Below are 22,849 nucleotides of genomic sequence, written 5' to 3' on the forward strand. Positions count from 1 at the left end.
TTCATTATTTCCAGGTCGTCTCCACAGTATTACTCGACGAGAATCTGGATTCGTGTGTAAACAAAACTGTGGCCCAATCATTTGCATCCCAGTTTTGATGTTCTTGACACCACTCTAATCTTCTACCGCGATTGCCTTTCGACAAAGGTGGCCATCTAAGTGGCCTTCTGTTGTGGAGATCTGCTTCATGCAGTCGATTTCTGACAGTATCACGACCAATGGTTACCTGGTGCGTCTGCTGCAACACGTTAACCAACTCAGGTGCTGCGATTGTCGGTTGTCTACTTGCGGTTAAGACCAAAAATCGGAATTGAACTGTAGTTGTAGCGCGTTCTCGCCCTGGATGTTGTTCGGCTGGACTGCCAGTTTCACGGAAACGCCGCCACAATCGACTGATAACACTTTGGGAGACCCCCAAACGAAGAGCTACATCATTTTGTCGCATGCCACCTTGAAGAAGCCCTACAGCTCTATTCATCTCAGCCAATGGTAAGTGATGGCGTTCCATGTTAAAGCACAATATTTCCAGTTTAATTGCTGAGCACGAACTGCATAGAATGTACGAACTCGACACTTTCAGATTATTCATTTTAGCCGAAAACCTACAGTTTGTAAAAAACTTGATAAAAGATTAGTTGCCGTTTTTGCAGGCTTTGTTCAACCCATAGAAATCTACAGGGTGGTCGAGTGTACCAATTTAATCGAAATTAAACGACCTCATGCATTTATTTTTATGATATTTAGTATGTTATAAAAATATCCCTAGACTTTTCCGACGTATATATATATATATATATATATATATATATATATATATATATATATATATATATATATATATATATATATATATATTGCACTATATCGTTTACTTGAACTATGTTACAATTTTCCAATAAAATAACGAATTCATATCTATACGTAAGAAGACTTTAGGTGCACTCCTTGGAAATATTACTATTAGTAATTAATATTATTATTATTACATAAGGGTGAGTGACGGTTATTATTACACGTGGTAATATTACTATCAGTAATATATTATTACTGAATTTGTTATCATTCACCTATATTTTAAACTTACCATACATCGAATTAGTTTGTCTTTTTCACCAATTCGATTTTATGACTTTGAAGTAATACTTTCAGTGAGTCAAATTTCATAAAATAATACAAAAACTGTTCGAAGAAATGAAAGAATGATGTAATTAATAATATATTATCATTAATATTCGTGACACACACAATTCAGGTACTTTACATCACTAATAATATGATCCATTGCTATTTTTTAGCTCCTGTTACTGATTGATTATAATATGATAATGATAATGCTGTGAAATGTTTGAAAACCTAGTGAACTGATTATTATTTCATTGACTGGTGACGATGTTTATTTCAAATATCATTTGAAATAAACACAATAACATTGTCCTGAATAACAATATCCAGCTATGTATGAATAAGTGAGACAAAGACTTTGACAGCTGTTACAGTAACAGGAAGCTGCAACAGAGTTTGTGTTGAATTGTTTAGGTAGGGGGACTGGAGCCATAACACCTAAAAAAAACAATTATGTATATTGTAGCTGTTGCAATGGGTATCCATTTTCAAGAACAATAATTCAAAAAATAATAGACCAGGGTCAATAATTTATGAAATAAAAAAAAAACAGTGGGATGAAATCCATTAAAAAAAGGAGAAGAATATGATAAAAATGAGTATTTCATTCCTCTTCCTAAGTTGGAGCGAACAACAAAATGTCACTCCATCTAGTGGACGAGGTACTAAGCAACTGCATATCCGAAATTTGCCCAATTCCTCTGAATAAGGAAGAAAAACTTTTTTATTAGTCAGTGGGCTATGTGAGATACAATCCTTGATAAAGTTCAAAGAGTTTTCATTAATATTACACATGTTATATACATACTAAATTAAAAGTATAACACATTGAATTTACTGGTGCTCCGAGATTCACTGTGACTATAAAATGTTTTCTCGTATCTTGAGTTGAGGCGTGGAGATGTTATTATTCCCCAAATTATATAGAAATGTAATTGTAATGAAGAGTCTACGTGTATTCAACGATATAATATAACTTTCTTATTAGTCAGTGGGCTATGCTTGAAGACTGGCAGTAAACAAATCTAAAGAAATGAACTTTAAATGTTCAAGCCAGTCTCGGATATACCTACATAGTAAGTTGAATGGACTGACGCCTATAAAAAAACAACTACTTCCCTGGCTAATACCACGAAGAGCGTTGGATTATATCCGACAGGCGTCAGTTATTTGAATTTTTCACATAAATTTTGAGGTTATGTGAAAAATTGTGAATATAAAAGTTGTAGATCTTTTTATTACCTACAACTTTGCCATTCAACTTTTTCCATAGGACTTGTAGTTTTGCCGGAAATCGAAATAAACCATTTTTTACCTTTAAACACTCACCCTTCCCGAACTCAAATCGCATGTAATTTATTTTTCCTTCCTTTTTTATCATATTCCCCTCCTATTTTAATGAGTTTCATTCTTCTATTATTTTTTTCACTTTTTACCATTTTTGAAGGCTTCAGCCCTGGTCTATAATTAGATGTGACACAGCAATTACACACTTATCATACTTCAACGGAAAAACATCAATTATTATCAGCTTATCTAAACACAAATCAGCCGAATTTCTATGCAGTGGTAGAAAAATGTACATGGCATTCAAATATTTTCAACTCAGCAGTAAAACCACCAGGAGGGACTGAGTCTGGATCGAAATGTTTGTTATTATTTTTCAGTCCATTATACACGGAACATCTTACAATGCAATGAACAATCACACAGGGAGTTTCATGAATTCAATAAAGTACGACTGAATAATTTAGGAATATTGTTGAACCAGTGAAGGCTTTGAAGATACCAAAAAAATACTCACCTCACCAGAAACATCCCGAAATATAAAAAAAATTTTTCAATATGACGTAAACGTCTACGATACAAAAACGACAACAAAAAATACAGGTCCGTATTTAAAAATTCAAAGATGGGGGTGGCCCAAGCCAGATGACACCCTGTAAAAAATATTCATGGACATATTCTGATAGCCCACATCAAGTGCCAATAGCAGAATGTGGACAGATTTTCAATATGTCTGCGAATAAAGAAGATATAAGCAAAAAAATTGATTTGGGATTTCTTGGTTTTTCCTGTATATCTCCAGAACCAAAAGAGCTATATTCGATTTCTTTCCATCATTGAATAGGTCTCTAAAACACGCAACTTTGCCACTATTTAACCGACACTGTATCTCTTATCGTTTACGAGATCCCCATGTACAGAAACGAATTTGAATAGCCCTGTATATTACATCATAATTTAAATCTAATTTATAGTAATTTTACGTACGTAAACGACGTACGTCGTTCTCAAAGAAATATGAACCGATGACGCCACCAGCCCAAAATCCAAACCGTACAGTGACTTTGTCGGGATGCATTGGATGCAATTGGATCTCATGTGGATTGGTATCGTCCCAAATTCAACAACATTGTTTGTTCACGCACCCATTTATCCAAAAATGTGCCTAATCTCTGAAGATGATTTTTAGTTGGAAATTAGGGTCAGTGGCCAACTGCTTCAGAGCCCATTGAGCGAACACACGTCGTTGTCTATGGTCGTTTACCTTCAGCTCCTGGGTCAGTTGAATTTTGTACGGGTGCAGGTACAAGTTACGACGCAAAATTCACCAAGTTGTGGTCTGCGAAAGGCCAAATTCTTATGAGAACGCAAAATCGACTGGATTCTACTGTATACTCTCACAGACAGCGGCAATGTTTTCGACAGATCTTGCGTTTCGTCGACGTATGGGTGTTGGTCGATCGTTTACTGAACCAGTGGGCACGAATTTATCCACCACATTGCGATTATGGACGATTATGGCGACCATTTAATGAGCGAAGTGCGCGATACATTGCCAGAATAGAACACCTATACTGATAAAACAATTTTATTATTTGCAATTGTTGTTGAATGCTAGATACGTCAATGATGATTTGGCAAAACAGACTGACTTATAGTTCGTTCAGTATTGTCTGAGAGTAAAAGAATTTCAAGAATGCAAACATGTCGTTACATCAAAGAAAGCAACATAGTCGTCTCAAGCAAATAGCACTGCAATTCACCCACAAAATCATTGAGATATGTCTACCCTCTATATCCCTTGAGGACGCCGCTAACGAGCCATTAAAATAGGGATAATAGTAAGAATTTCAGAGTTTAGAAATTCTCAACAAGATTTACTAAATTATTTTCTATTTAAAATGCAATTACTGTAAAAGAGAATACGGATACTATGTAATTAAATGACTTTTTGAAAAACAGGAATAAATTGCATTATTGAATTCATAGATCGGTTCGTTAATGAAAAAAATATTTAAATATAATGTATTTGTTAACAAAAAATTAAAATTATTAAAATTATTTATTAAGTAATAATTTATAAACCTTAAATGAGCTGATTTCGATCGGGACAACCAGTTGATTTCAAATAATATTTAATCTGTGTTCGCGCTGCCCTCTATCTCAAAAACTATTCAACGTATGGAAAAATGATTGAAACAAAAGTTGTAGAGAATTCAATTCTCTACAAAAATGATGATGAATACAATTAGCATAAAACCCATTGGAAATGAGATATTGGCAAAAACGTGCAAAAAGTCGGTTTTTTGACTTTTGACCCCCAATTTTTGAAGTTGCGGCCGTCGAATCATATGTGAATTTTGAGAATACTTTTATGATGCCAAAATACAAAGTTTATACAAATTTACAGCTGCATGGGCATGTCAACTTTCCGAAATACAGGCCTAAATCGACCTAAAATAACTGGACAAAGAACATATTGGTCAACACACTCAGTTGTGAGGGTGATATGCCAATGGAAACCATAAAAGACTACTTACCTCTCATATCTGATATCGGATCTTGAACAATCTGACCATATATAAACGATATAAAGACCACAATGATAAAAAGATACATTAAAGCCTTCATATTTTGATAATGAAAATCACTCTGTTATGACAATATGGTTTCGTTTTTAATTCTCTACTGATTATGATGATTGGAAAGTTGTTATTTATACTAGATGATGTCGTTGTAGATTTCAATAACAATAAATAGGTTTTACGCGTTTTATCTACATTTCTTTAAAAAATAAATTTCCAAATTGTTTTTACCGGATTTCCTGGAATTACTGGTAAATGTGTTTACCAATATCAGCATTGTACACCTCAGTATCACAGATATAGTCCGTGAGTAGCTTCATTTTGACGAGACGCCCAATATTTGCCAGTCCAAAAATTTCGTAAATGGTAGCTAACATGGGTAATGAGAACGTAATTTGTTGATTTGGCGGTTGTCAAAAATTCATTACTAACTGTTTTTTTTTTCATATAATTCTGAAAATGATTATTTGAATTATCCGAAAAAATATTTATTCTACAAAATGCTCGATTTGATCAAAGAGGTCCCCCCTTTGCAACATGTACTATTTACAAAGACATGAAATATAATTACTAACCAGCTGAATTTTATTTGGTCAGTTAGTTGATATTTATATAATTTAACACCCACATTGTCCTACAAATTGCGTGGTATGTTTTTCTGGTCCGACACTCCAAAGTTGTCAATACCACAAGACCATTTTTTTCATTAGTAACCGTAGGAAAAAGGTATCACGTGATAGATTAATGTGTTTTTTGTTCAAATGAAACAATGTCCTACGAGAAAACAGGTATACAGGGTGTCCCTGGACTTCCTCTTTTCCTCTCGGGAATGTATAAATGGGGTCAAAATATCACCAGTACTTCATATAACTTTTTTTCCTAAAAGTCTTCGTAACCAAGTTACGGGCCCTCGAAGTTACAAAATGAAAAATGTTTTTCTTTGATAACTTTTCAAGTGAATATTCAAAATCATCCAAATTTTGGTAATTGACTAAACAAATGAATTCCGTCGATGAGCTCTCATGCAAGAGTCAGTTGTTTTGCTACAAAGTCAGGAACGGACTACCCCCGATGGTCCACACCCCAAAACTTTGAAATGACAGATATTTTTCAATATTTTTCAACAAAATAAGGTTACTTGGACAATTTTATGAATAAAAGTACTCGTGTGGAAAGTCGATCGGAGCAACGAGTCTTGATAAAAATGTAGTTTCACTCGACGACATCAAACCCGCTCGTCCACCATTATTTGAAATGAATAATTATCAAAACAGAAATAATAATGATAACGTTAATTCAACAACATTTATCCTGAGATGTCTACCATTATTCGAAAATATCAGTTTTTAAGGAAAATGGAAATGATAGGTAAAATGTTCATAACGAATTTTTATAATGCAAACACGTTTAACTAACGAAACTCAAGAGCCTCAAGAGCAAACAGAAATGAAAAATCCGCTACAGAAACTGCTCGATATGACCACCTTCTCTCTCTATACATTTTCTTAGTCTGCGAAGACACCCTCTCTGAACTTGAAATAGCATTCCAGGGTCGTTTCGTATGGCTTCACAATGTAATGTTATTCTATTCAACAATGCATCTCTTGTGTGAATAGGTGTAGCGTAAACAAGGCTTTTTAGATGCCCCCACAGAAAGAAATCCAATGGATTTAAATCCGGAGACCGCGATGGCCATGAATATGGCCCACCTCTACCAATCCATCTATTGTGGAAAATATGGTTCAGATGGTCACGCACAATCAAACTAAAATGAGGAGGAGCGCCATGATGCATAAACCACATATCTCTTCGGGTTTGCAATGGAACATGTTCCAAAAGTCCATTCAAATCGTTCTGAATGAACTCCAAATAACGTTCTCCATTCAATCGGTCCTGTAGAAAGAATGGTCCTATAAGATGGTTTCCTATGATACCAGCCCAAACATTCACGTTGAATTTTCGTTGGTGTTTGGTTTGCAATATCCCATGGGGATTTTCTTCGGCCCATATATGGAGATTATGAGAGTTGATAACTCCATCTCTACTGAAACCTGCTTCTTCAGTGAATAAAACTCGATTAATAAAAGTCATATCCTCTCTTTGCCTATCCATGAACCAATTGGCATATTCCAGTCGTGCATGGCATGTACCTTCTGGATGTGAAATGGGTGGAGCAGTTATTCCCTAATTATTCTATGAATAGTGGACTTGGATGTATGGAACTGTTCTGATAGATTTCTGATGCTCATTGAAGGATCATCAGCGACGGCTTCCAAAATATTTTCCTATAATACAACGGTACGTATAGTCCTAGGAGCGCCCTCACCACCTCGTTTTGGCAAAACTGTACCTACAATAATATCGAAATAAAACAACGTGCTCAAATTAATTATCAATTATTACATACCTGTGTCCCTCAAGCTGCGATCGACACGCTCGAATGTTTCTCTTGACGGTACCGTTCGATTGGGAAAATGCTCGGAATACAGACGACGAGCTTCTGCAGCATTATAAACTGTTCGGCCATATCAAAAAAATTCAAAATATCCTATAGAATATTGACAATACAATGATAGTCATATGACAACGCACCACTCAACAAAACAAAATCGCATTCCAGTTTCTCATTTTTTATCAAAACTTTCTAAAAGGTTCTTTTGTCAACATCTGTGAAAGAAATATTATTCCCTGGATATTTTTCACCTGATCATGTGCAGCCGTTTTTGTAGTTCATTCGTTTGCTTTTTATTAGTATAGTAAATATTTTTTCCGATGTGCGTTTTTTCAGCTAAATTTAGATTCGTGTTAAAGAATTTCTCCCATAAAATTATAATTATCAGTGAAACTCCTCAACAGTTTAGCTGTGAAGAAGAATTTGAAACATTCGAATGTTGAGTTTCATGAGATTCAGATAACTGATCAACACGAAACGTGATTATTCCACACGTATTATGTACATACAAAATATGGAATGAATTCGATATTTCATAGTAGAGTAGCTTGTTAGTTTAAAAACACCACGAATCTACAGAACTTGATATTTCTTTTGAAAAAATATCTGCTATCACAATTGTGACTTAAACTTCCATATAGGTACTGTACTTTTTGTTTACGACTTCATTTTAGCATACTTTGTATTATTCCTGTTATAAATGTTGTTGAATTACCGTTATCATTATTATTTCTGCTTTGATAATTATTCATTTCAAATAATGGTGGACAAGCGGGTTTGATGTCGTCGAGTAGAACTACATTTTTATCAAGACTCGTTGCTCCGATCGACTTTCCACACGAGTACTTTTATTCATAAAATTGTCCAAGTAACCTTATTTTGTTGAAAAATATCTGTCATTTCAAAGTTTTGGGGTGTGGACCATCGGGGGTAGTCCGTTCCTGACTTTGTAGCAAAACAACTGACTCCTGCATGAGAGCTCATCGACGGAATTCATTTGTTTAGTCAATTACCAAAATTTGGATGATTTTGAATATTCACTTGAAAAGTTATCAAAGAAAAACATTTTTCATTTTGTAACTTCGAGGGCCCGTAACTTGGTTACGAAGACTTTTACGAAAAAAAGTTATAGGAAGTACTGGTGATACTTTGACCCCATCTATACATTCCCGAGAGGAAAAGAGGAAGTCCAGGGACACCCTGTATATCCCTAGTCCTACAATAATAGTTATTTTCGTTTTCCTATGTGAAACATAACGTAAAGTGAAAATGTATTTTTTGAAATATATCAACTTCATTATCTAGAATACATGAAAAAATAATTAACCCCGTTAATAATACATGTTGGAAATGGGGGATCTCTTCGATAAAATCTGGAATTTTGTAGGACAAATGATTTTTCGGCTAATATCAGTAATTATTTTGAGAATTAAAAAAAATAGTTAGTAATAAATTTTTTATTATCGTCAAACCAACATATTATACCGGGTGTCCCACATTTTATGTGACAGCCAATATCTGGTTTGTTGAAGGAGATACACAAAAATGTTTCATACAAAAGTTTTAGGAGTTCATGAGAGCTATATTTTGATATAATTTTTAAATATACAGGGTGTTTGGTGTAGGTGCTACAGACCAAATTTCAATTTTTTAAAATAGAACGCCCTGTGTATCATTACATATTCAGATGCTACGTTAAATTCTGATATCATTTCATGTTTGGTTTTTGAAATTCGGTTACGGCGTTGTTGAGTTATTCCACTTTTCCTTAAATATAAAGTTTCAAAAAAACTTATTTACTCGTACACGAATCCAGTCTATATCTTTTATTAAATTGAACTAGACTACTACTGAATACAAACCATTATTCCCACCTCTACGATACGATATCGATATCAGTTGAATATAATATTGAAATTCTTGAGAAGGTGACTAACTTGAGGGTGAATTGCTTTATATTGCACAATTTCATCAAGTTGCTTATGCTTGTTGATGCGATAGTAACAAATGTTGTTGAATTGTATCTACTTGTCAGTTCGATTCAGTGATTCTTTGCAAAACAGTAACTGTGTTCTTTGTGCGAAAACTCCAGTATGCCTTTTGCGTTTAGTCCAAGTGATTGCATTGATATGTTATTAATTTTTGGGGAATGTCAGAAAAATTGCCGTCAAGCACAACGTCTATACCAAGAACGTTTTCCAGACAGACCCATTCCGTCACGAATGACTTTTTCGAGAGTTGTAGAAAAATTGCGAACTGGGTCATTTCCTTCTACTATAAAGCATCGTCATCATACGAGATCTGTTAGAACTGAAGATTTAGAGATCAATGTGTTGGCTTATATTATTATTCATCCACATGTTTCTATCCGTACTCTTGCAGAAGAAGTTGGTGTGAGTAAATCTAATGTACAGAGAATTCTGAAAGAAAATAAATACCACCCATTCAAAATTCAGTTGGTGCAAGGTTTGAAACCCACGGACTTTGAACGACGACTTGAATTCATTGCTTGTATTCAGGTAATATTACATGAAAGTCCTAACATATTCAGTCAAATTTTGTGGAGGACAATAATGGAGTTGTGAATCGACATAACAGTCACTATTGGTCTCAAGAAAATCCCCACTGGGTCCGCGAAATTAATTTTCAAACTACTTGGGGTATTAATGTATGGTGTGGATTGTTCAATGGCCGCATCATAGGACCTTACTTTTTCAATGAAAATCTCAATGGATTGCGATATTTACATTTTCTAGAAAATGATTTGATCCAGTTGATGGAAGATATTCCCATAGCAGAACGACAAGGAATTTGGTGACAACAAGATGGTGCTCCTCACAATTCACAGGTTGTTACTGAATATCTGGATAGAACGTACCCAAATAGATGGATTGGTAATAAGGGTCCAATTCGGTGGCCGGCTCGGTCCCCAGATTTATCACCGCTTGATTTTTTCCTATGGGGTTATTTTAAAGATATTGTTTTCACTACTCCCCCTTTGAATATGGATGATCTGAAAATGAAAATTCAACTAGCGTGCAGTGATATTACGCCTGATATTATAAGAGCGACTTGTACGAGAGAAGTGATTCGACGTTTCGAAGCCTGTATAATATCTAATGGGCATCACTTTGAACAATTTTTATGACTTATTTCTAGGTACCTACCATTCTTATGAAATGATTTATCAAGTTATATTATTTACATTGTTATTAATTAAAGATTTGTTTTCGAATACACCTCTTTCAATTTCGCAATTGTTTCATATTCAAAATGATTCCTGACTGAATTCCACAACTCAAAATTGAAACCATTACTTGGAACACCCAAAATTTTGACTAATTTTCATGTGATCTGATAAAGTTCAAAGAATTTCCATTAATATTACACATGTTATATACATACTAAATTAAAAGTATAATACATTGAATTTACTGGTGCTCCGAGATTCACTGTGACTATAAAATGTTTTCTCGTGTCTTGAGTTGAGGCGTGGAGATGTTATTATTCCTCAAATTATATAGAAATGTAATTGTAATGAAGAGTCTACGTGTATTCAACGATATAATATAACTTTCTTATTAGTCAGCGGGCTATGCTTGAAGACTGGCAGTAAACAAATCTAAAGAAATGAACTTCAAACGTTCAAGCCACTCTCGAATATACCTACACAGTAGGTTGAATGAACTGACGCCTATCAGAAAACAACTACTCCCCTGGCTAATACCACGAAGTCGACCTTCAAAATTGAAGATGGACTCTCTTTGAAGGTCGAAGGCAATACATCTGAAAGAGTCGACCTTCAAAATTGACATAGACATATAGACATATTTATTCAGACATATTTACAAGATAATTTTATGCTTTGCACTAGGTGCATTATCTAAGCCAATGGCTTGTATTACAACTCACCTTGTGCTAGAGAGTCATTTTTCAAAATATAAAACTAAAAAAAAATCTTAAATTAAATTTAAATGATTGAATACCTAATAATAATATTGGTTGGTAGATACAATCAAAAAAGAAAAAGAAGGGAAAGAAGAAACTACGATCATAGAGAGAGAGAGAGAGAGAGAGAGAGAAAATTGTTGTTGCAAATACTACGTGTGGTGATAACGACCTGTTTTTCACAGTGATTTAATGCATACATGTATATCAGTAAACAATGTTTCCAAGCTTGACATAATTCTCTTCAATGAATTTTTTCAATTCTATAGAGAGTTTAAGTTTGGATTTGATTTTTCGTATGTACTCGGGAACCATGTTGAGAAGATTTGGGCCAAAATAAGTTATGAATCTTTGTGGTAGAGACTTTTTATAAAATGGAACCGACACTAGATTATAAGAAATAGACCTCGTATTGTAGGAATGACTAGTATATGTGTAGGTTTTGGTTTTCATCATCCAATGTATACATTGGTATATACAAATTTGTTTAAGATTCAGTAAGTTAGCTTCACGATATAATTCATTTGTGGAAAATAGTTTTGATTTTTTAAGTATAATCTTTATTATTGTGTTTTGAGTAGTTTTTAGATCACATAAGGCTGTTTTGTACATACCCCCCCAAATAATGACACAGTAACGTATAATGGACACTGCTAGTGCATTATACACCATCCTAATGGTTCTCCTGCTTAAAATATCTCTCAGCTGATAAAATTTACGTATAAGTTTGCGAAGTCTCAGAATTGTATATGATACATGCTTAGACCATCGAAGGTGTTGGTCTAAGATTACACCCATGTATTTGATTTTATCAATTTATTTTATAGTTCGACATGTACAGTGTATATGGTCACAAGTTCCTTTTTTTACTGTGATTCCCTCAAACTCTGGTTGGTCTTTAATATCAGCACTGAATGTGATAAATTTTGTTTTATCAGTATTTATGGTTAAAAGACTGCCGTCAATGTAATCGAAATAAATACTTAACTCTCGTTCATCTTGTTCGTACACTTTTGTCCAAGAATCTCCAAAAAACATGATCGCTGTGTCATCAGCATATGAGATTACTGAGCTTTCGGTGTTTCTCAGTACTCCAATATTGTTAATATAGATTAGGAAGAGTATGGGCCCCATTACTGTTCCTTGCGGTACGCCTATGGTGATTGGAAGGGGGTTGCTATAACAGTTTTTGATTTTCACTCTCTGAGTTCTATCCTGGAGATAATTTTCAAATAAGTTAAGTACTGTGCCTCTTATCCCCGATCTTTCCAATCTATGTAATAATATTTTGTAATCCACGGTGTCGAATGCCTTGGCCAGGTCTAGAAATATTGTTAGGCACTTATTATTATCATTAAGATTAGCCAAGGCGTCTTTCACCAATTGGAATATAGCCTGTTCTGTGGAAAAGCCTTCTCGGAAACCAAATTGCGAGGTTCATGAACTTCGGCTTCAACAATTTCTTGAATTGGTGTATCTTCTTCTGACTCTATTTCTTCATCTGGTTTCCTATAATCATGAAAATCTTCATCGTATTCAGATATAACATCTAATACAGGATTCATGTGATCAGATTTTACAATCTTTTTGAAGTGAGAAGCATTTCTTGTTATCTTTTTATCTAGCCTTGACGCAGTTACCTTTGTACCACTAATTTTCTCAACTCAATATATGGATTGGGATCATATGGTGGGGTAAATTTATTTACATGTTTTTGTTTGCGAATTACTGAATCTCCAACATTTAATTCATGATTTTTAGTATGTAATCTTTCATCTGCATACATTTTGAATTTCATTTTATTTTTCTCATCAATAATTTTCAAATTTCCATCTACATCTTGATTGGTAATTTCAGGAATAGTCGTATGCAAGGATCGGTTGAAAAGTAGTTCAAACGGAGATTTTTCTTTAGTGGAATGTGGAGTAGCTCTATAATTCATTAAAAATAATTCTAATTCATCTTTAATATTTCGTCCGCTCATCACTGCACACAAAATTGTTTTCTTGATATTTCTGACTGTTCTTTCAGCAAGTCTATTTGCTTCAGGCCATAAAGAGTTTACTTTATGATGTTTGAATTTGAAATGATCAACAACATCACCAAATTCTTGCCCATTGAAAGGTGGTCCATTGTCCGTTTTCATTTGATTGGGAATTCCAAATAGGGAGAACAAAGAAAATAGTTTATCAATCACAGTTTTAGAGTCCACTCTTGGTATTTCATAACAAACAGGGTACCTTGAATATTCGTCAACTACAACCATGATGTATTTACCATTAGGATAGGGTCCAGAAAAATCCATGGTTAAATTTCTCCATGGACCTGTAGGTAAAGCTGTTACCTGAAGCTGTTACTGAGAAGTTGTTTCGTCTTTACTATTCCCAAATGACCTTTATGAGCTAGCTGGATAACCTGTTTACGAAGACTTTCTGGAATGACCAATTTTGTGTTCCTCAGAATTATTCCATTTGCAGAAGTCAACTCATATCTAATTTTTTTGTGTGGTTTTAAAACACTGGTATTCCACAAATTCTCATCAGTGGTCTTCAAAGGCTCAAATATATGTTGGAATTCTTGGTCTCTTTTTGAATATTTTATTACTTCTTCAAGAGAAATCGCCTTTGGAAGTGAGTTTTGAAGGATGAAGTTTATTTACTCTGCAGGTTCAGATGTAGTATGTTCTACTGGTAATGGATGTCTAGACATGTAATCAGACGGATTATTTATACCTTTTTGATGTTTCACTCTGAACTGGTATTGCTGAATCCTAAAGCACAATCTTTCTATTCGGGCTGAGAATACTGATCGACGATTCTGAAGTATGCTGACAAGAGGTAAATGATCGGTATAGAGAATGAATATACTACCATATATGTAAATGTGGAAATGTTCGATTGCCCAAGTTATGGCAACCATTTCCTTCTCAATCTGACTATATCGCTCCTCTGTTTGAGATGGTGATCTGCTGGCGTATGCAACAATTTCAGGATTTTCATTATCTCCTTGTGCGATGATAGCTCCTACTCCACAAGGACCAGCGTCGACGTACAAGTGAATTTGTTTGTGAATATCAAAATATGCAAGATGACATTCTTCACTCAGCTGACTTTTCAAGAATTCAAATGTATCTTGATGTTTTTTTGTCCACGTCCAACATGTATTTTTCAAGATCAATGTTCGCAAATGTTTGGTGGTACTTGCTAAATTCGGAATGAATCTCCCAACATAATTAATTATACCCAAAAGACTTCTTAGTTCAGATGCATTTTCCGGGGCTTCTAAGTTTTTGAACGCTGCTACTTTTGCTGGATCTGGTTTAATTCCTTCATGAGAAAATACGTATCCAAAAAAAACTAGATTTTTTTGATTTAATAGACATTTCGCTTTATTGACTGTCAAACCAGATTCATTCAAACGTTGGAAAACTTTGTTCAACGTATCATCGTGATCCTGTTGATTCTTTCCAAAAATTAAAATGTCATCACTGACATTCAACACTCCTTTAATGTTTATTAGAGTTTGACGAATGATATTTTGGAAAATTTGAGCTGCAGCATTCACACCGAAGCTAAGGCGTTTATACCTGAACAAACCAACATGTGTTGAAAAAGTAGTCACCATTCTTGGTCAAGTTCAAACTGATGATATCCATCATTGAGGTCTATTTTGCTAAATACAGCAGCACCATTGAGATCCAATATAATATCATCGATTGTTGGTGTTAAGTGACGTTCTCGTTTAATGGCTTGATTGGGAGCTCGCATATCCACACATATTCTAATGGTATCTCTACTTGGTTTAGGAACGATAACAATAGGTGATACCCATGGAGTTGGTCCAATGGCAGTTCAGCTTTTACTTTTTCCTTCACAAGAAATGGTATTCTTCGATGTTTTTGTGCTACTGGTTGAACAGATTTATCGATATGAAGATGCACTTGGAAGTTCTTCAACTTTCCTACTCCTTGAAACACGGCGGGAAATTTCTCTTCGAAACTTTCGATTGTGTAACAATTTGTGTTTCTAATCAATTGTAGAATGTTTAGATTCATAGCAGCTTCGCAACTCAGTAATGACTCACTTCTACCTTTTATGATGAAAATTTCAGTTCGAAATGTCTTATTATTTTTATATTCAAATTCCGTTCTTTCACCATTTAATAGAATTTGGACTTTGATAGACCTAATCGAAACTGTATTTGCTGTTTAAATTATTCGGAATGCTTCTTCTGACGATGATTCATTATCTTTCAAAAGTTCAATTTCTGGTTGATTATTCATTATAGCCCTTGTTTGCTGTTTGGAAGGAATTTTCATCATTCCAGTAGTAATGCAAACTTTTTGAAAATGTCCTTTTTTCCCGCATCCTCTACATTGTGCATTTCTTGCTGGGCATGTCAACTTGGGATCTTGATTATGCCAGTTATTGCCACAATTTCTGCAAATTTTTTCCGTTTTATTTTCTTTGACAGATTCAAAATTTCTAGTTTGACATTTTGACTTTTCTTGTTTATTGTGCTTGAAATAGCCATTATCTTTTCTATCCTTCCTGCTTTCTTTGCTGGTTTTTGAAAAATTTACTATTTCTTTCTGTTCAATAGCCATAAGTTGATGATCGGTAGTTTCAAATGTTTTGCCTTTTGCTAAAAGCTCTTCTAGTGTTAATTGTTCAGATAATGCAATTCGCCTAATCCGGGTGGAGTTAGTACTGAGAATGATTTGAGACTTGATTTCTTTCTTATGGTCATCAAAATTACAGTTCTTGAATAATTTCAGCAAGCGAGCGTAGTATTGATCCAAGGTTTCTCCATGTAACTGTTTAGCTTGTCTGAAGTTATATATTTCAAACTCAACATTGATTTTGGGTTTGAAGTAATTGGATAATTTCAATTTTGCTTTGTCATACTCATTATCGGAAGATGAAGATGCTGGATCTGGTAAGGATGTATACAAATCATATGCATCATCTCCAATGTAATGCAGTGACATAGCTGTTTTTCGTGATTCTTTGGTAATGTTCATTGCCTGAAGATATATCTCAAAACGATTGATCCATCTTTTTCATCTGGTTCCAATATTGATTATATCGGATTTAATATCAAATGATGCAAAATTCAAATGGATGTTTTCCATTACTGACGTGGGTTGTTATTCTCGTCGCCAAATGTAATATTCGCATTGGAATATTAATTGAAATTGTAGAAGTAATTTTCAATCTTTGTTTATTTTAAACAATCTCTCAGTTAAATCCGCAAAGTGACAACTCACAGTCTACTTGACATACAATAATCTAAAACAACATATACAGGACGAAACATTACAGTACCTGTAGTGTGAAAAGACAAGAATTTCAAAGACTTTCTTCGGACAGCTTAAATTTGATGTAGGTATGTGAGAATACATATCATGAAATTATAAAACAACAATATAAACTAATTGGCGCTCCAATTTTCCTATCCAAAGCTTCAGAGATACATTGTGAAAGACATACAAGATTGGTTATGAACGAGTTGCTTTCTACAAATCCATATTGATCATCTGATATGATATTCTGTATTGGACTGTAAATATTGGAGTATCATATTATTTCTTCTTCTCAACTTCTGAGAGTTGTCGTTCGTATGGGGGCGACAGCTGATTAACGGAAAAACAGATTTTAAACAGATTTTTTTTCGAATAATTTGAAGAAATTGCTCGAGCTCCACAGCTCGAGTTTTTTTCCAAAGGTTAGAGAACTCACAAGTTTTCAAAGAAAGATTGAATATATGATGTAGAGGGCTTAGTAAAAGATAGATAAATGTTTAACTATGAAACTCGGTATATGGTCAGATCCGACAATTAGTTTATTTTTCAGTTTCCGCAGCTTCGATAACATCTACTTCATTCACCTGATCGATACTTATTGTTGGTAAATTATTTGTGCAGTTATCAAGTGTATTACATGAAGAGACATCAGATATAATATAAACACTTTTGGAAAAGTTTGCAAATGCATCCATAATTTCCTGCGGTTTGGTGTAAGTTTCAGTTTCATCCCTCATAACTTCGGGAATTATCGAGTTACCTTTTTTGTTCTGCATGAAATTTCAAAATGCACTTCGGTCTTCGTTAATTTTGCGTTCACTTTCGTTAAGGAAGTTTTTATAAGCTTTATTTGTTCTCTTACTTCACTTCTTAACGCGATGAATTGCTACTGATGAAAGGATGTTTAATGTTTTTAATTATATTTGGTGTGAACCATGGCGGGTATCTACGGGTAGGATTAATTTTCAGGGGTACCATTAGATCCAAAACACTATAGAGCGTACTGTTTAGATGATATCATGTGTCATTAACATTTGCTTCTTCTGAAATATGAGACCAATCTATATCAGAAATGATACATGGGTACATCAGAGGGAAATTTGCCTTTCTGAAGTTGTAATTTTTTGAGATGTCATTGGTTTTTGAAGAATTTTTGAAATGATTACGCGAGGTTCTGATTTCGAATAACAAAGAAGGTAATGCGTATCCTCCTTTACCAGTTTTTTCATGTCCCTTTTTATATCACAAGTGATTGTTGATAGAACAAGATCTAAAGTACGGTTGTTGGTATTATTTATATTGTTATATTATTTATTGTAGCTCGGCAATTTCCATGAATTTCAGAATTTTTTCTTTAATGTCGCTCGCATTTGTGTTCAAAAAAGGAGTAATAAAATCTCCAACAAGCAAAACATTATTATCATGGAGGTAGTCAAGCAACATGAAATTATTGAAAAACTCTTCGAACTCTTCTACAGACACAAATGGTGGAATGTTATTAATGAATAAAATTTTAAATTTGCAACCAACTTTATCTATAAAAAGTGTCGTGGAGATCAAATACGTCAAGTCTATGGGTTTGAATTTTCAATAATTTTGAAGAGCAGGAATAATCCCTCCTCTTCTAGTTGTGTTTGTTCTGCTGAAATTTCTGTCTCATCTGAGGATATTGTGATTGTTCGGGAAAAGCTCTGCATCGAATACATTACTGGAAAGCCAAGTTTTACTACAACATATAAAATCTAATTCTTTAGAACTTACTGCGTTAAAGAAGTCACTAGTTTTCTTGTTTAGTCCTCCCACGTTCTGGTAATAACAGTTGGGTGTAGTGCCTGAAAATTCACTATTCACACTCAAATTTAGGTTATGTTATTTGAAAACAAAATTGATGTTGGAATTTTTATGAATTTTTGGATGGATACTTGATGATGAGGTAACTGAGCAATCTATGTTCTGAAAATCTGATTTATGAAATGAATCCCAAAATCATTAAAGAAATATCATTTGTAAGGAAATGTAGAACAGAAACCTCCAGCATAGAAAAAATACAGAACACGCACTATTCCCAATCACCAGAAATGCAGGACTATTTTTGACGCATGTTTTACCAACCAAGTTGGCGTCTTCCTTAGTTGAAGTAGAAAAATATTGAGAAAACACTTACTGAAAAAATCTGAAAGTTAAGAAATTTTCGAGCAAGTAACACCTGAATATTGAATCATCCTTTCACATATTCAAAGGGTTGAATCGAGTAACAGCCACTGGAGATGCAAGATACCTAGGAAAAATAGAACAATGTATACAACAAAAACAAAGAAGAAGTTGACTGATTGTCGAAAGACCAAGAAACAGTAACCAGTTGAAGAAACAGAAACTCACAACGAAATGAACATTTCAATCTTACGAGGCTTCGATTTTATAATTCAAAAATAATAGTTGAGAGCATACTTTCATGATGCTGCTGAAACTATTGTATGAAATATAGTGTTCTGGAAAACCATAAATTAAAAAAATCCAGTTGGAACTCATTGTATATAGGATTAGAACTCCAGATTTGCAAACGTGATAAAATGCACTACTAAAATTTTCTCTCCATGATAATATTTAAGCAATTTTCAAACATTTTTTAATTTAAGACGCGAATCGTTAACGCCGTGCCTTCATCGGTAGTACTACAGACGAAGAGTTACGCTATTGTATTTGATTATTATCATGGATAGTGTTATTAATTTTCATCAAATAACGGCTCAGTATATTCATAAATGAAATTTTCATCTTAGTTATCTCAAAAGAAATAGTTCGATACAATTTTTCATTCTGCTACCATCTACCGGATGGTAGGCAAAGTTTAAATATAAATGGAATAGGAAACTGATTCGACTTATATATAACATGAATGGAAATATGGAAAATTACCATCAGATGGTGATGGAAAGAAGGCTAAGGTGGATTCAAGGGTAATTTAGTAACAGTTCAGAGATGAGAAAATATTTGGAAATGAAAATTCGAAACATTTATTTCTCCAAAAGTACCTACAGCGTAGGTAGTGCGTCAGCCGAGTGCGAATTATCGCACTCTGCTTATAATACTTGGTACGTAATATATTATGTACTTTATATTTCTATTACGATAACACTATATGTTAGGTTCAACTATCAGAAAACAACTACTCTCTTGGCTAATACCACGAAAAGCGTTGGATTATATCCGACAGGTATTAGCCAGATGAGTAGTTGTTTTCTGATAGGTGTCAGTCCATTAACCTAACCTAACCTAACCTAACCTACAGTGTAGGGAGTTGAGACTGGTCTGAACAAATTGTTCCTTTAGATGACTTGATTTATAGCCAGTCTTCAAGTATGCCTACTGACTATATGTGAAAAATAAATACTATTGCTGTATTTAACCAAACCTCGTGCTGTTATTACAATATGTATAATAATCACAATGTGATTATTATTCTTTTGTACTTTGAGTATTTGTAATAAAGTTTGACTAGTTTTCACGCATACTTGAGTTTGTTTTTCACTTTCGACTTGTGTAAACACCTTGTTGGGTACTAACACCAATGAAGAATTGACTGATTTGTATAATCCCATGTTGAAACCTTCTCGGTGAACAATACTGCTACATGTTCACTTAAATTATAGATTGCATAATAAAGTTAAAATGTTTCGATAGGCTAGCCCACGCGCTGATTAATTTCGTTAAGGTGCTTATGTTTATTTGTTTATTCAAAAAATATACGAGTATTTGGGAATCCTCTTAAGCTCTACCCTTCTGGCCATTTTATTGAGTAAATTGGATTCCTTTTGCCTAGACTTGGTTGAGTTGTTTCAGAGAAGTTTGAAAATATATGCATTAGAAAGATAACTACAAATACAATGATTGTACAAATAATAAATTTTTGAAATAAAATTGATTCTATCGAATATATGGTGGAATGTTATTTTCCACTTCGTGGTTTTGCTTCAACAGGGTATGGTGAATATTCTTAATATGGTTATGATTGTTCATTATTGATATTTACGAGCGTTACTTTCCCTAAAATGAAAAAAAAACAAAAATCAAATTTGAAGAGTAAATAACTGAATTTGAACAGAAACGTTATTTTGTTTGAATAAAATTGACATGGAAATTTATTCAACTTATCAGTGATAATTCTCGTTATAAATTATACCTGTATATGTATTTATATGTATATGTATATGTAATTATGAATTTTTAATGAAAATGTACTCCTTTTAGGAGACGTTTCGGGAACTGTATCTGTCTGTTTTTCGAAATTATTTCACAAAAATTCACTGGATATCAAAAATTTCTCAGGAGAGATAACTGTTTGACCGAGATTGACTGAACATGATCATATTCCCGATCTGTTTTTAAAATTTTAGCGTTGTACCATCGTGCACCATTTCTTGTCAAAATATTTTCTGTAATTTTATATTATCCTAAATCTTTATATTTTGGGTTCGGTTTTTCTAATTATGAAAAGTTTTTGGGTTTCGTTGGTATATATTTGATCATATTCATTCGCAATACCTTGAATATGTTTTTCATTTCCCGATTTTGTTTTAGTACAGGATCCCGCCGCAAAATTACTACGTTCATAGCGTAGTTAATCAAACTCTAATTTTTACATACATTCATGAATAGGAAAATACATTTATGACAGGTTGCCAGTCAAAAAGTGGCCGCCAATATTTTTATTTGAAAATCAAGCTACTAAAATACTTCATGGAGTAAGAGCCGGGTCAATCCCTCTACGGAACCTTTCATCACTTGGAAGGATGGAAAATAGTCATGAAATAATTCAAATTCATTCAAGCAAATACATGAATTGAAAGATGTGTCAACCCCAACTTCAATATTCTAAAACAAAAACACTCAGTATTCACAATTCCATCTTTTAATATTCCAAGTTCATAGACATCAAAATTAATACGATTACAGGATATGGAAATATAAAACAATCTCCAAATATGCAAAGTTGCACGGATGCGTATTAAGCATTTTACCTTAGTAAGGGTAACCAGAGGAAAGTTGCAGCCTCAGCATATGAATCTTTATAAACATTGAGGGAGGTCAAGATCAACAGAAAGTATTAAGGAATTCATTCAGTATTCATTGATCACTCTTCAGAAACGGTTCCAGAGCATTTTAAGAATGCAGCACTTCTACTTTTCATCGTTCCTGCTGGGTATCAGTATAATGTAAGTTTTTTGGTGATTCTTTGTATCTTTCTCAACTATTTCATTAACTACCCTTAGGCAGAAGGCTGTCATTCTGGGCTCACTGCGCTTGCTCAAGGCACATGATTCTCGGACCCAATGATCATTTACCTCACGGTGTGGGTAGTGGTCAATGGTTGATAATGCTGGCGCGCCTTCCCGAATGTATCGGGGCTTCGGGGTATAGGGTCTGACCAGCGCACACTACGGGAAAAAAAAATAATAATAATATTATTACGGATCCTCTCCAGCCGTGGCAACTGCTGGAGAGGAGACTCGCATCATACCACCAATGAAGACGACAATCAGAACACGCAGGTCGCTCCACAGAATTAGGCCCCTGAAGCCACAAGAACTGGCTTGTTTGGATGCGGAGGTTCATAGTGTTCTAACAGTAGAGGCTGACATCTGGCAAATCAACACCGCCGTGTATAGCGTCGTCCAATCGGTTTCCGAATCGGAAGGACGAAATCTCGGCCTTGCGGTTCGGAAGATTGAACGGCGTGTACACAAGATCAAGGCTAAGATCACATCGGCGAGACAACACGCGTCTCGTATCCAATGTGTGATGGATTACAGGGCGGCCAACAGGCCTTTCACGCCCGCAGTGCGGCGAATAGCCGCCAAACTACGACGTATCTATCACACTTTAAGTCAAGGCGTGCTGGTGACCACCAAACAGCACTGCCTTGATAGGATACGAATGCCAGTGGCTGCTAAGAAGTCACTAGTGAGGCGATCGAGAAGTATCGCGGAAAACCTTAGGTTCCGCGGGAAACCTTCTCGCTTATTCCAAGAGCCTCCACGTGTTGTGGATAATCCGCCGACCGCTGAACAGGTGGAATCCTTCTGGAAGGATATCTATGAACACCCGCAGCCACTCAACTTAGACACTCCAGCCTTAGCGCAGTTCGAAGCT

The 22,849-nt window shown here is 34.5% G+C and overlaps 1 long non-coding RNA gene across 1 annotated transcript; it reads right to left on the bottom strand.

Annotated features, from left to right (window-relative positions):
- Positions 1-1,203: 1,203 nt before the first annotated feature.
- On the bottom strand, positions 1,204-5,783 carry LOC141481678 (uncharacterized). The gene is made up of 2 exons (XR_012465101.1): positions 4,950-5,783; positions 1,204-1,560 (listed from the first exon to the last, which is right to left on the bottom strand). It is a non-coding gene; the product is annotated as an uncharacterized lncRNA (long non-coding RNA).
- Positions 5,784-22,849: the final 17,066 nt, after the last annotated feature.

This window comes from Leptinotarsa decemlineata, unplaced genomic scaffold (genome assembly GCF_025532065.1).
Source record: "Leptinotarsa decemlineata unplaced genomic scaffold, Ldec_3_MD MMD2_tig00000251_RagTag_RagTag, whole genome shotgun sequence".
In the NCBI taxonomy this organism is placed as follows: Eukaryota; Metazoa; Arthropoda; class Insecta; order Coleoptera; family Chrysomelidae; genus Leptinotarsa; species Leptinotarsa decemlineata.